This window comes from Aulonocara stuartgranti (assembly GCF_965226115.1).
Source record: "Aulonocara stuartgranti genome assembly, chromosome: 14".
Lineage (NCBI taxonomy): Eukaryota > Metazoa > Chordata > Actinopteri > Cichliformes > Cichlidae > Aulonocara > Aulonocara stuartgranti.
In genome coordinates, this window is record NC_138950.1 from 1,732,266 (window position 1) to 1,744,366 (window position 12,101).

The window sequence follows — 12,101 nt, forward strand, 5'->3', positions numbered from 1 at the left end:
CAAGCTTCACCTGAGCCCAGCTCACGCGTGGAAAACATGAACTGTTTTGTAATTGTGTTTGTGTCTGTCAGTCAGACAGTCTACAGGCGGTCACCGTGGTAACCATAGGTGTAAATCGCCTCATCTTCAGGCAGGGCGATGAGAGCAGCGAGGCCGGCCCTGTTCCCCCCTGCAGGGCAGCTTGTCAGGGGCAGGATGTGACTGAGGAGCAGCTCATTGGATGCTGGAGGTGGTGGAAATGAGCCTCCAGGTGTTTTCCCTGTAAAACTGCACAGAGAGTGAATCAGCTCTCAGATGTGCGTTACACACACACTCATGTGACACATGCAGGCCTCATATGGAAGCACTTTGTGTCATTTTTCAGACGTCTGAGCGGCGATTCATAACGATTACAGCTGCGGGAATAAACATCCTCGGGTGACTCTGGGATTCATTCCTGAGGACTTAGTTTAGTGAGAGATTTTATACTAATCACTGAATGCAAGTCATTAAAATCAACGAAAATCAATATGTAAATATTTTTGTGCTTGTGCATGTTTTTCTGTTGAAAGCCGCACGCAGAGCAGCGCTTGAGTTTTAAAGGGCTGAGTCAAACCATCAGCATCATTCTGCCCTGCAGCCACTACAAGCACCAAAGGCTGCAGTTCCTCTGACGTCCAGCAGGGGCAGCGGTGAGTCCGTCTCTGCAGACTCACATGTTAATACTTTTCAGCACAAATAAACAAGTTCACACAAACTTTTTAATTTTTACTATAACTCACATGTTTGAAACCTAAGGTTTGCATTATTGTTCAGGAGTGGGGGGGTCGACAGTCGGATGGTGCTGCCGATGCAGACGCTGTACCGGTCTGTCGTGGTGAAGATCTCGATTTAAAGGTCTTTCTCCATCCCTACCCCACCAATGGTCACGAGCTCTGGGTAGTGACCAAGAGCTTCTTTTGAAGGGGGCTGGCCTCTCCCTTAGAAATAAGCGATGAGGAGTTTGACCATCCGGGGCTCAGAGTAGAGCCGCTGCTCCTCCACATCGAAAGGAGCCCGTTGAGCTGGTTCAGGCATCTGACAAGGAGTGAGGTGTTCCGGGCATGCCCCACTGGGAGGAGGCCCAGGGCAGACTCGGGACACGCTGGAGAGATTATATCTCGTGTCTATAGCTCGTGTTTTAAAAGTCATCCAGCAGACCGGACTGGTGTCACAGTGGGACTGATTCTGGCCCCTGGGCCTCATCTTTAATACGCCTGCTCTAAAGCATGCAGAACTAAAACATAATCTATAAACATCGTGTCATATACAGTGACTGGTTTGGCACTGCCGATGGAGACCACAAACTCATCAGTAAAGTGTTTACAGAGGTCATAGGTCAGGTAAACCATGGGCTAATTCAGTGGTGGGCAATCTCAGTCCACGAGGGCCGGTGTCCTGCAGGTTTTAGATCTCACCCTGGGTCAACACACCTGAATCACATGATTAGTTCATTACCAGGCCTCTGGAGGACTTCAGGACATGTTGACGAGCTAATTTAGCCATTTAAATCAGCTGTGATGGTTCGAGGACACTAAAACCTGCAGGGACACTGGCCCTCGTGGACTGAGATTGCCCACCCGTGGGCTAATTACTTCATTGACTTCCAAACAACCAGAGGAGTCGCCCCCTGCTGGACAGAAGAAAGACTGCAGGTGTTGATCTGAAATACTTTGAAATGTGCAACAGAAGCTAATATTAGCTTAGAAATGACAGTCTTCATGAAGTGTTCCTGAATATCGTGTGACTGGGTTATGATGACAGATGCAGTAAATATGTGGTGGGTTTATATTTAATTTAAATCCACGGCTGCTGGAAAGTTTGTGAATTTCCCTAAAAATGTACTCGTTGTTGTTAAATTATTGGTGATGTAGAAGAAACAGACGTTTGTTACCACATCTGTTCCCTCTGAAGGACCAGGCAGAGATTTATACTGGACAAACACAACCCGAGGATACACACACACACACACTGGAATGCTGTCTGAAAAACAGAAGCAGATGTAAGAAAGTGTGAACACTAAAAATATATAGACACACACACACAGTGGGGGTAAACAGAGCTGGTCGGCTGGCACCGTCCTGTCACTGTTATTCCAAACTCAGACATTCCACAACTCACTTTCCTCCCAACAATTACCCTCCAGACTGTGTGTGTGTGTGTGTGTGCACGCAAGCAGCAGAGGTCAGGAGGTCATCGGCAAACAAAAGGAAAAGGACGACGGCTCTAAACTCTGACACTCGGGGTCCTTTCAGCAGCCCTGACGGTTCGAACACAAACAGGAAGTGAAAACGTGTTTTATGATTCAGTTTCACACAGTAAGGCGGGCTGACTGCACACACCTGGATGTCTTATTTTACACCTGGATGTTGCCGGTTTGGTGCTCAGTCTGAAGAAAGTTACAGCTGAGCACGGTGAATCGATCGATGTCTCCAGTTTTAAAATCTGTGCTCTCGACACAGGCCGAATAAAAGCGACCCTGTAGCATTTAGCACTGTCTCCACTGCTGCACAAACTTCTGCCTATGAAATATTAGCATGAAGAATGTGAGCCCAAAACCTACAACAGCCAGCAGTGACTCTGTCCCCACAGACTCAGACATGTTAACACGTTGCAGAAATAATCATATTTGTGATTCAAAGTCTTAAAACTTATTTTCTTTATTCTTGCTGTAAATTTTCAACAAAGTCCAAATCCAGAAAAATCTGTCGTTTATTAACAGTCATCTGTGTCCCTGGTCACTCCTGGTTTTAGTTGCACTGTTGTTTCTGGAGCCAGAAGTGATAGAATTTAGAAACGTGCTAGCAGCTAATACAAGCTAACGCATAGCTAGGCGCATGCTAATCAGCAACACCCAAATACAATCAGAGAATTTCACATTGACTGGAGCTCACACGTCACGGTTAAATTGTTACTAAATTAACCTCACAGTCGTCAAATTATTGATCAGATGATGTCATTAAAAAGGCTCCAACAGCACAAACACAGGCCGGACGTCGCTGAGGTGAAGCCTAGCAGACAGCTAGCAGCTACAGCTAATGTCGATTTTATGAAGTGGGAATTATTTTTGTATCAGGCTGTAAACATGTTTATTTCTGCTGTAAAGTTGGACTCTGTAACATGCCAGTCTGTGGGGTCTGACTCACCGCTGGAGCCTCAACTGCCCATTAGAGGAAGTTCAGTTTTAGTACTTCCTTGTTGGTTGCAAAGTCACACGTTTTCCTGGATTTACTCCTTACACACACAGACACACACTTAATTTCCCATTTGCTGGACAAAACTTTCATCACCACACCTGTAATTATTTATAGGAGCGACTGCAGGGACTTGTCTGCAGAAAGCTACGCGTGCACCCGAGGCAGCAGACTTCAAAGATACACATCAACAAATCAGCTGTTTCCAGCTGTCAGTGCCCACAACTTATCATCAGTCAATCAGAGTATAATCAATTAATAAAAGCTCATAATTTATGAGGACGTTTTTCTCGTAGGTGGTCTTTAAAGAGAATGCAGAATTATGGCTCTTCCACACCTGGAAGCTACATCCTGTGCATCCCGCTCTTCCTCATCATCTGTGTCTTTTTCTAAGAGCTGCACTGACAGACGGGGAGTTCATCCATGTCCTGGAGGATGTTCCACGCCATCACACCGGTGTCAGCAGGTACTGAGCGCTGCTAACAAGCACAGCAGCTGTCTGATGTTAGCCTAATGCCTCCCAGACCGCAAACCGTGCTCTGCTGGCTGATCAAGTCTCTGTGCGAGCTCGGCGGCGTTTCCACAGTTATGCGGCAGTGAAATCTGAGCAGACTACTTTTTTCCTCCCAGCTCCACCAAGCTGTGGACAGAGACCGGAGAGGATGGCGTTCAGAAAACCTCTGCAGCTGGATTTGAAGCAGAGAGCTCGCTGTGGTTAGGCGGTGATGTCCGCCTCACCACAGAAGCTGTCGGGCTTTACCTGCAGCCTCACTGGATCATCTGGAGGCTCAGCGTGAGCGACGCCTGCACTCCTGTCAGAGTCTCTGAGCTTTTTCAGATCCTGGTGAGGTCACAGAGAACCGTCGTGTCCTGGTTTCACGTCTTGGCTGTTTCCTGCATGCCGGATCAGCTAACAGCCTCGTATGAAGTCACCGGAGCGCACACCGATATTCCATCTCTAATAACCGACCACATTTCCACTGCTAATGACACGGCAGCAGCCATCTTGGCTCCGCGCGCTGTCTCATTACAGACTGCAAAACCGATGGCGGCGTGGCGGCACGACCGACCTGCATGTGTGTGTTTGAGAGTGTGTGTGCTGAAGACGGAGGTTTGAAAGCAGGGAGAGTGTTAAAGGCTGCAGGTGTTTTTATAAGAAAGGCAGATTTACGCTGCCGTGCATCGTCTCCGTCGCCTCCGAACTCTTCTGATGATTCGAGCGTCATCGTTTCTTCTGTAACTGTCAACGCCGCTCGAGCAGGAAAGAGGAAAGAAAACTGGAAAAAAACCCAACCCCAGTCCCCAGAGATGACGGGATTTAGTCATGTGCAAACAGGAACTGCACAGACTCTGTGAGAGCCTCATGATTCAGCAGCAATAATATGAGGAGACTGTTTCACTGTGGAGGAGTTTTGGTCCACTCCTCTTCACAGCGTTGCTTCAGTGCATTGATGTGTGCAGCATTTATCCATGCACAGCTCTTTGAGCTCTTAGATCTGCTGCTGTACTTGATCTTTGTCCTGCTGATGACACAGTTTGGTCCAAGCTTCAGCTATGGGACAGACGTCCTCATACTGGTGCACAGAGGAGTCCACTCAGTGACTGTGAGGGGCTTAAATCCTCACCCTGCGCAGACGCTTGGTGTGAGGTGTCTGTGCAGATATGCTTGGATTTGTGTTTCATGGGCAAACATCTCCAGCCTGGTCTGTAAAAAGTGACGTAGAAGCTTTGCAAACCTCAGCTGTGCTGCCATGAACTTTGACCTGCTACCTGAGCCCTGGACAGTCTGGATGGAGCTCTTAGGTTTTTTGCACGGTCTGACCACAAACTCACAAAAGCTTTGCTTTTATAAAGTTTTGCTGATGATTAATTAATCAGGTGCATCAGCAGCACCTGGCTGCCTGCAGGAGGGAGACTTCAGCTCTCTGTATCTTAACGTTGAGGCGAGCAGGTCTGTTGTCACTGCTCTACAGTATACTCAGGTTGATAGGGCGTTACTCCTGACATCAATAGCAGCATTTTTGCACAGATGAAGTTCATAACTTGAGTTTTACATTGAGAAAATCACCTGGAGCTCCTGGGCGTGCGTCTGGCGCAGTAATCCTCCGTGTCTGCCTCCCATTACGGCTCACCTGTTGCTCACCGCAGATGTTGGATCGCTAACAACATCGTGTTTTCTCCCAGCAGTGACTGATGAGCTCCAGTTGATGTTTTTGGAGCGTTTTCCTCATATTTGTTGGTGAAACAGCAGATTTTCTTCATTATATCTGAATTCTGCTCAGATCGGTTTATGGCCTTTAATTAGCAGAGGAGTGGAGAGGCTTTCTAACCCTGCTGCTTATTACAGACTCACACTGAACGCGTATGTGTGTGAGTGCGGGTTTGGCCTAATCTTTCGGCATCTTTGCCAATAAGCACTTACAGCTGTGGTATGTAGAGTCTGCGTCCTTGTGAGGACCGCGGTGACTTCCAGACTTCCAGAGGGCTGCTGGAGAGCGAAGGGTGGCTTCAGGTTAGGGTTTGTAATCAGCTTGGATACCTGGGAACACACGTGTGTCAGTGTGGGTCCTCACAAAGACAGAAATACAAACATATATGTGTGTGTGCTTGTGACCTAAATGTTGGTTGCGTTGCGGTCTCTGGACCTCTTCAAGGGTGCGCGAGCCTCGACACCACAAGCACACAAGCAGCGCCTCAGCCAAGAGAGAGGGAGGCAGGACGGGAGAGGATGGTCGCCAAAAGGAACGAAGCTTTTCAGAGAGTCTTTGTGTCGACAGAGAAAACAGCAGAAGATACGTGGGGGAAACCTTCTCCTTTCTTTTCTCTCAAAAGACAAAAGTTAAAGACGATGTGGAGAAGATGGAAAAAACAAAAAATTAACATGAGAGGAAAATGAAAAAGAAGAAGTTACAGGAGAGAAAAGCCAGAAAACCAAAGTGAAGAAAATCAGACAAAGAGAGGAACAAATAAAAAACACAACAGATGTTTTTAATTTCATCCTTTCTGCTGAGCTTTTAGTATTTTCTTCCTTTTCTCTTGTTTAAACGAGCCTTCAGGAGCATCTGCTGGCTCAAACCCTTCAAAGCTTTCCTGCTGTGAGACATGTTAATACGGCAAACAGGAGGCGCACCGAGAAGGTGACTCTGGGGGGACTCGAACCCACAACCCACAGCCTGACGTCATCATTTTCTTTTCTGTCCCTCGTTCACAGATTTGGCTCCAGCCATTCTCCTCCATCTCTCTCCTCCTTCTTGTCCCAGCACAGCAGGCGTCCACCCTTCACTTCTGACCCTCTTTAACGTGTCAATGACCAGGAGGACGAAAGGAAGTGACCTCAGCCCGCAATGTGTGTTCAACAGCCTTGAAGGGTCAGCTGTGGTGAGAAAAGTGGTTTGTTTTTATATGTGGTTCGAGAAAACGTCTCTGCCTGCGCACGCTGCAGTGCTCTTCAGATAAAAACATGTGCCGTGCTTCATTAGTCTACGGGAATTCTCTAAAAAGGAAATCTTCAAAATATTTAAACATCACATGTGTATTTAAGTGGAAATTCAATCCTTTTCAGGTATGAGCTCCAGCAGATTGAAATTCAAGGATGCTTGGAGGCAGCTGAGGTGGTCTGGGTCTCTGACCACGATGAGGTATCCTGGGCATGTCCTACCAGGAGGAGGCCCGGGGCAGAACCAGTACAGGCGGGAGTCATTACACCTCTCAGCAGGCCTGGGAATGCCTCGGTGTTCCCCCAGGTGAGCTGCAGATGGTGACGGGGAGAGGGAGGCCAAGTCTTCTCTGGTCAGGCGGCGTCCCGTGCAACCCGGCCCAGATAAGCAGCAGAAAATGGGCGTACAGAGAGTTTGAACGTGTGATCTAATACGTAATATCTACCCAACAAAGATGGCGGCTGCAGCAGAAGAAAAAAAGATAGACTAAAATATTTAGTGTTTATTGCCTCAAATCAAAAATCTGAGAGCTGCAGACTGAAACTTTGAGAAGTGCTGCTGAGCTCCAAACGCTGCAGACAGGAGCTTCAAAGTCGGGACTGAAAACTGCTGTAAAAGAGTTTGTGAGCTGAAGAACGAGCCTGTGCACGAGCAGCAGCAGTGTATGCAGAAACTCCTGCGCTGGTTATTAATGCGATCGCTGACCGCTGATCTGAGATAATCACAACCTCTGATTCCGAGCAATGCTCCTATAACACAGGCACGCCAACTGTGTGTGTGTGTGTGTGTGTGTGTGTGTGTGTGTGTGTGTGTGTGTGTGTGTGTGTGAGAAAGCAATTCGGCGGTTTTAGTGGTGTTGTTATGTGTAATGTCTTCATACTCCAGAGTGACATCATTGTTAGGTGTGTGTGTGTGTGTGTGTGTGTGTGTGTGTGTGTGTGTGTGTGTGTGTGTGAACAGTCATGTTGTGGGAACATAAATCTGGTTACACACTCTCGTATTTGAGGAAAAAAAGTCGCCAAATGCAAATCATTTAGTTTCCAGTGTTTTTAAGGTGAGGGTCACAGCTCTGAGTGGAAACACGACTGTGTAGTCGTGTTTAGTCATGTCTGCAGTTTCAGCAGTGGGGGAACACACACCAAGGTTATTATCATTAACGAAAACTAACGAAATAACGAAAACTAGAAGTGAAAAGACATTTTCATTAACGGAAATTAAAAAAAAAAAAAGGAAAACTAACTAAAACAGTAATGAGTGTTCACAAAACTAACTAAAATTAACTGAATTTATAGCAAAAATGTGTTTAGTTTCATTGATGTGTGCGTGTCCTACAATAGTCGAGGGTGAAAATGAAGTTTAGTTTCCAGATTTTTCTTGCTGTGTCTCATTATGCCAGCAGGTGGCAGCACGTTAGTCGAGTCGTCTGTGTTGTTGCTCCGCCCACACGCAGAATCATGTCAAGAAAAGTCGGGAGAAAGCGCCAGAGTCCAATTTGGGATTACTTTGAATATGACTGTGTTTTGGATAAAGCAAGTGTCTTGTAGTGGAAAGAGACAAATTATGAGGGACATTTCTAAAGGGAAAAAATCCCACAAACCTTAAAGTGCACTTGAAAAGCTCACACAAGAAGGCTAACCTAGCTTAGCTTGAGAAGGGAGCACACTCAACCCTCATCACCAGAAACAGAAGCTAACCCCAGGCAAGGCAGCGTGATGCATCCCGAGACAACAGGACGGGGACATCTACATAACTGTGTGAGTCAAGTGCCTTCAAAAAGTTTATCAATTCACTTGAACCAAAATTACGAACACCCGGTGCTGCGAGAGTTAATAGTCTCATTGGGGCCAAGATATAAATTTTATAGTTGCCTGGTATCAGTGGTTGTTCATCTGCCTTTATTTATTTATTTATTTATTTATTTATTTATTTATTTATTTAAAGAACCCATAGGTGGGAATGTGAGTTGTCTGTCTCTGCGTGTTAGCCCTGCGACAGACAGGCGACCTGTGCAGGGTGCAGGGTATGGTAGCTGCAATAGCAACATACCCAAGGATGAGCAGAAGAGCATGACTGATATGATGCAACTGGGATTTTGTTGCACTTAATTATTGCAAACAACTAAAACTATAACTGAAACTAATCAAAACTATACTGAAACTAAGGATTTTCAAAAAACTAAAAACTAAACTAGCAAACAACTGGTAAAAACTAATTAAAACTGATATAACATTGAAAATCTGAAGTCAAAACTAAATAAAAATAAAAACTAATGAAAATTGCAAAACTATTAAAACCCTGATTATAACACACACACACACACACACACACACACACACACACACACACACACAGCATGATGACTGGACTCTGCTGAGCTGCTCTTCATCCTTTTAGCTGATAACAGCTTAATAAGAACCAAAACTGCAAACGTTTTTTCTTCTTATTTCATTTCCAGTGTTTGCTGTAAATGAATGTTGGAACGTTTGATGCATCATTCGATTGATTATGTGAGATATAAGTGCCACCTCTCCCCGGTGGGGGGGGGTCTCCCCCTCGATGGTCTGACTCATGCTCTGTGGGCTGCGTCGGCCAGTGATCAGTGAATTTACCAACGCTTACCTCGAGACAGTACTGAGGCTGGAATCCAACAGAGAAGGATCGCTTTAATGCAACAGCCACAACGTTTCTGAGCTCCACGGTGCAAAGATGATCCAGTTTGACACTGAGCTAATAAATCATGTGTAGACTGCACGGTTTGAACTCTAACGTCTCCTCCAGCATCAAAGTATTTACAAGATGTTAAAGAATATACAAAATAGATAAATAAATAAATGTTTGTCTCAAATTTTAAAGTGACTGAAGAAGAGCCAAACGCTGCAGGCAGATCGTGAGCTGTTAGCGAGCTGAAGAACGAGTCTGTGCATGAACAGCAGCAGTTTATTAATGCGCCACACGTGCAGTTACATCACTGAACCCAGCTGTCACTCATCTGAGGTGATCACAGCATGTGTGTGTGTGTGTGTGTGTGTGTGTGTGTGTGTGTGTGTGTGTGTGTGTGTGTACCATAAATCATTACAGTTTATGGTCTCATATTTAAAGTGAAGGTAAGGCTCAGAGTTATGAGTCTCCAGGAAATGAGTGGAAACACGACTGTTTATGATCATCCTGTGTTTATTCATGTCTGCTGTTTCAGGCTGGGGGGCGCATTGACACACACACACACACACACACACACACACACACACACACACACACACACACAGATTCCTACTTCTTTTGTGTTGTGAAATGTGTTGTCTTCAGTAACTCAAACTTTTTGTAGGATAATCTGAGCCTGCAGCCTGGTGTATCAAGCACCGCCTCACTTGCAGCATCAGCTGATGCCCCTGGTACTGCTGTAAGATGCAGGTGAACAGAAAGTCCTGTTTGTGCATTAAAGGCTGTTTGGATAACTAACACATTAGAGACGAGCTGGGGCTGACAGGCCCCTCCCCCTAATCCCACAACCTGGAGCTGTGCTGCCGAAGTGTGAACAGGCTGGTTCCCTGAGAGCTCCATGAGGCTCACTATGAGGCTCTGTGGCACAATGGACAGACTTAGAAAATTATTAATGTAAATATTTGACACACACACACACACACACACACACACACACACACACAATGACAGGAGGACGATGTCATTAAAACCTCTTTCTCACTCAGTCAATATGAAAACATGAAAACATGCAGAGACGGTAATGACAGGTGAGCTGCGAGGCGATTGGCTGGAAGGATCAGACTGGTTTCTAATCACACGTGTGCAGATTACAGAGCAGCTGCTAACGTGTGACGCTGACTTTATAATAGACGAAGATCACAAAGCTCGCTCAGCACAATCGGCTGTGTCATCATCACACGCCGAGGATGATGTAACCCGACTGCGCCGGTGGCTTTTATTGTGAAACAGACGCATTAGATTTCACCAAGACTAAACAGTTCTGGAAACTACCCACCGGGGAAGACCCCTGGAAACACCCCACCCCACAAAGCCCACTTAAAACATGTTGAAATGAGATGTAAACGGCACGGAGATGTGGTTTAAAAAACCCAAACACATCTCGTTCAGTTTGGCTGAAAAGGCCAAATCGTGAACTTCCCCTAAGAGCCGGCTTGCTGAGCCCGAGTCCTTCAGCCTTTCAGCAATACTGCACCACCCACATACGCAGGAACAATATGTAATATGAGCCTGTAGAAACTCACCATGCAGCACACCGTGAGACATCTCCACTCCTCCAATCACAGAGCTGATGATGCTTGATTTATATATCGTATAAACCAATGACATCGCATAACGTCTGGTGAAAATCTCACAGATGGACTACAAAGAGCTGCTCCTGTTGTTTTAGGCAGGCAGTATGAACACGGACGTCCAGCTGAACAAATCGCTTCACCACTGAGGTTCAAAACAATAAAGTTTAACAGTTACAGTGGTGACACGAAGCCCTGCTTGAACTTTGACCTTCACAAAGCTGTCACCCCCTCCATAAACCGCGTGCTGGGTGTAACACTTTCAATAACACAGCACTGTACTACATTCACTTACATTTGTGTCGATATTTGAGTTACAAAGGTTCTTCAGCTGTGTGCACGACGGGCAGATCGAAAACCTCAAACAAATAATTCAGATACCGCCTGTCTTCTCCGCCCGCCTTTTCTCACCCCAGCCGGTCGCAGCAGATGGCCCCGCCCCTCCCTGAGCCTGGTTCTGTCGGAGGTTACTTCCTGTTAAAAGGGAGTTTTTCCTTCCCGCTGTCACCAAAGTGCTGCTCACAGCGGGTCATATGATTGTTGGGTTTTTCTCAGTATGTGTTATTGTAGGGATGGATGGTGTCTCCTTTCCGTTTTATGGAGGACGCTCAAATGCATCCTCTTGTGAAAGGAGGTAATAAAGGAAGCATTGAAAGACCTTTCCTTGGTATTTAGACAATCTGCTCTTATGGCTGTGATAGAGATACTCATGGGTCACTTCAGAAGAATCAAAGCTCTTCACATGCTGAGAAAGTGTCATCAACAGCATGAAAGATGGACGTACCCGATGTGACATCGCCCACTGGTTTGCGTCCCGTTCCAAAGCCTGGAGACGACCGTTTTCACCGTTACCATGTCCTGTAACCAGACCTCATTCCTCACAAATGACCAAATTTACATGATGGACTTCATGTTTCAGTATAAACTAAAATAAAGAAATGAAGTCATCAGGAAAGTGTTTGCAGAGGTCAGTGCTGAGGCCTGTTTTCCCACAGTCTTCTATAGGACAGAAAGTCTGTTTGCAGCCACACCTACCACCCCCTGCAGGCCGTCAGAGAGAATGCAGGTTTAGGGCACTTCTGCTCTGGTTTCACTATGTCCACCTTTATAGTCTCTGAAAAGTATCTGCTCTATAGTTGGAGGTAACAGTGTCAGCACTGCAG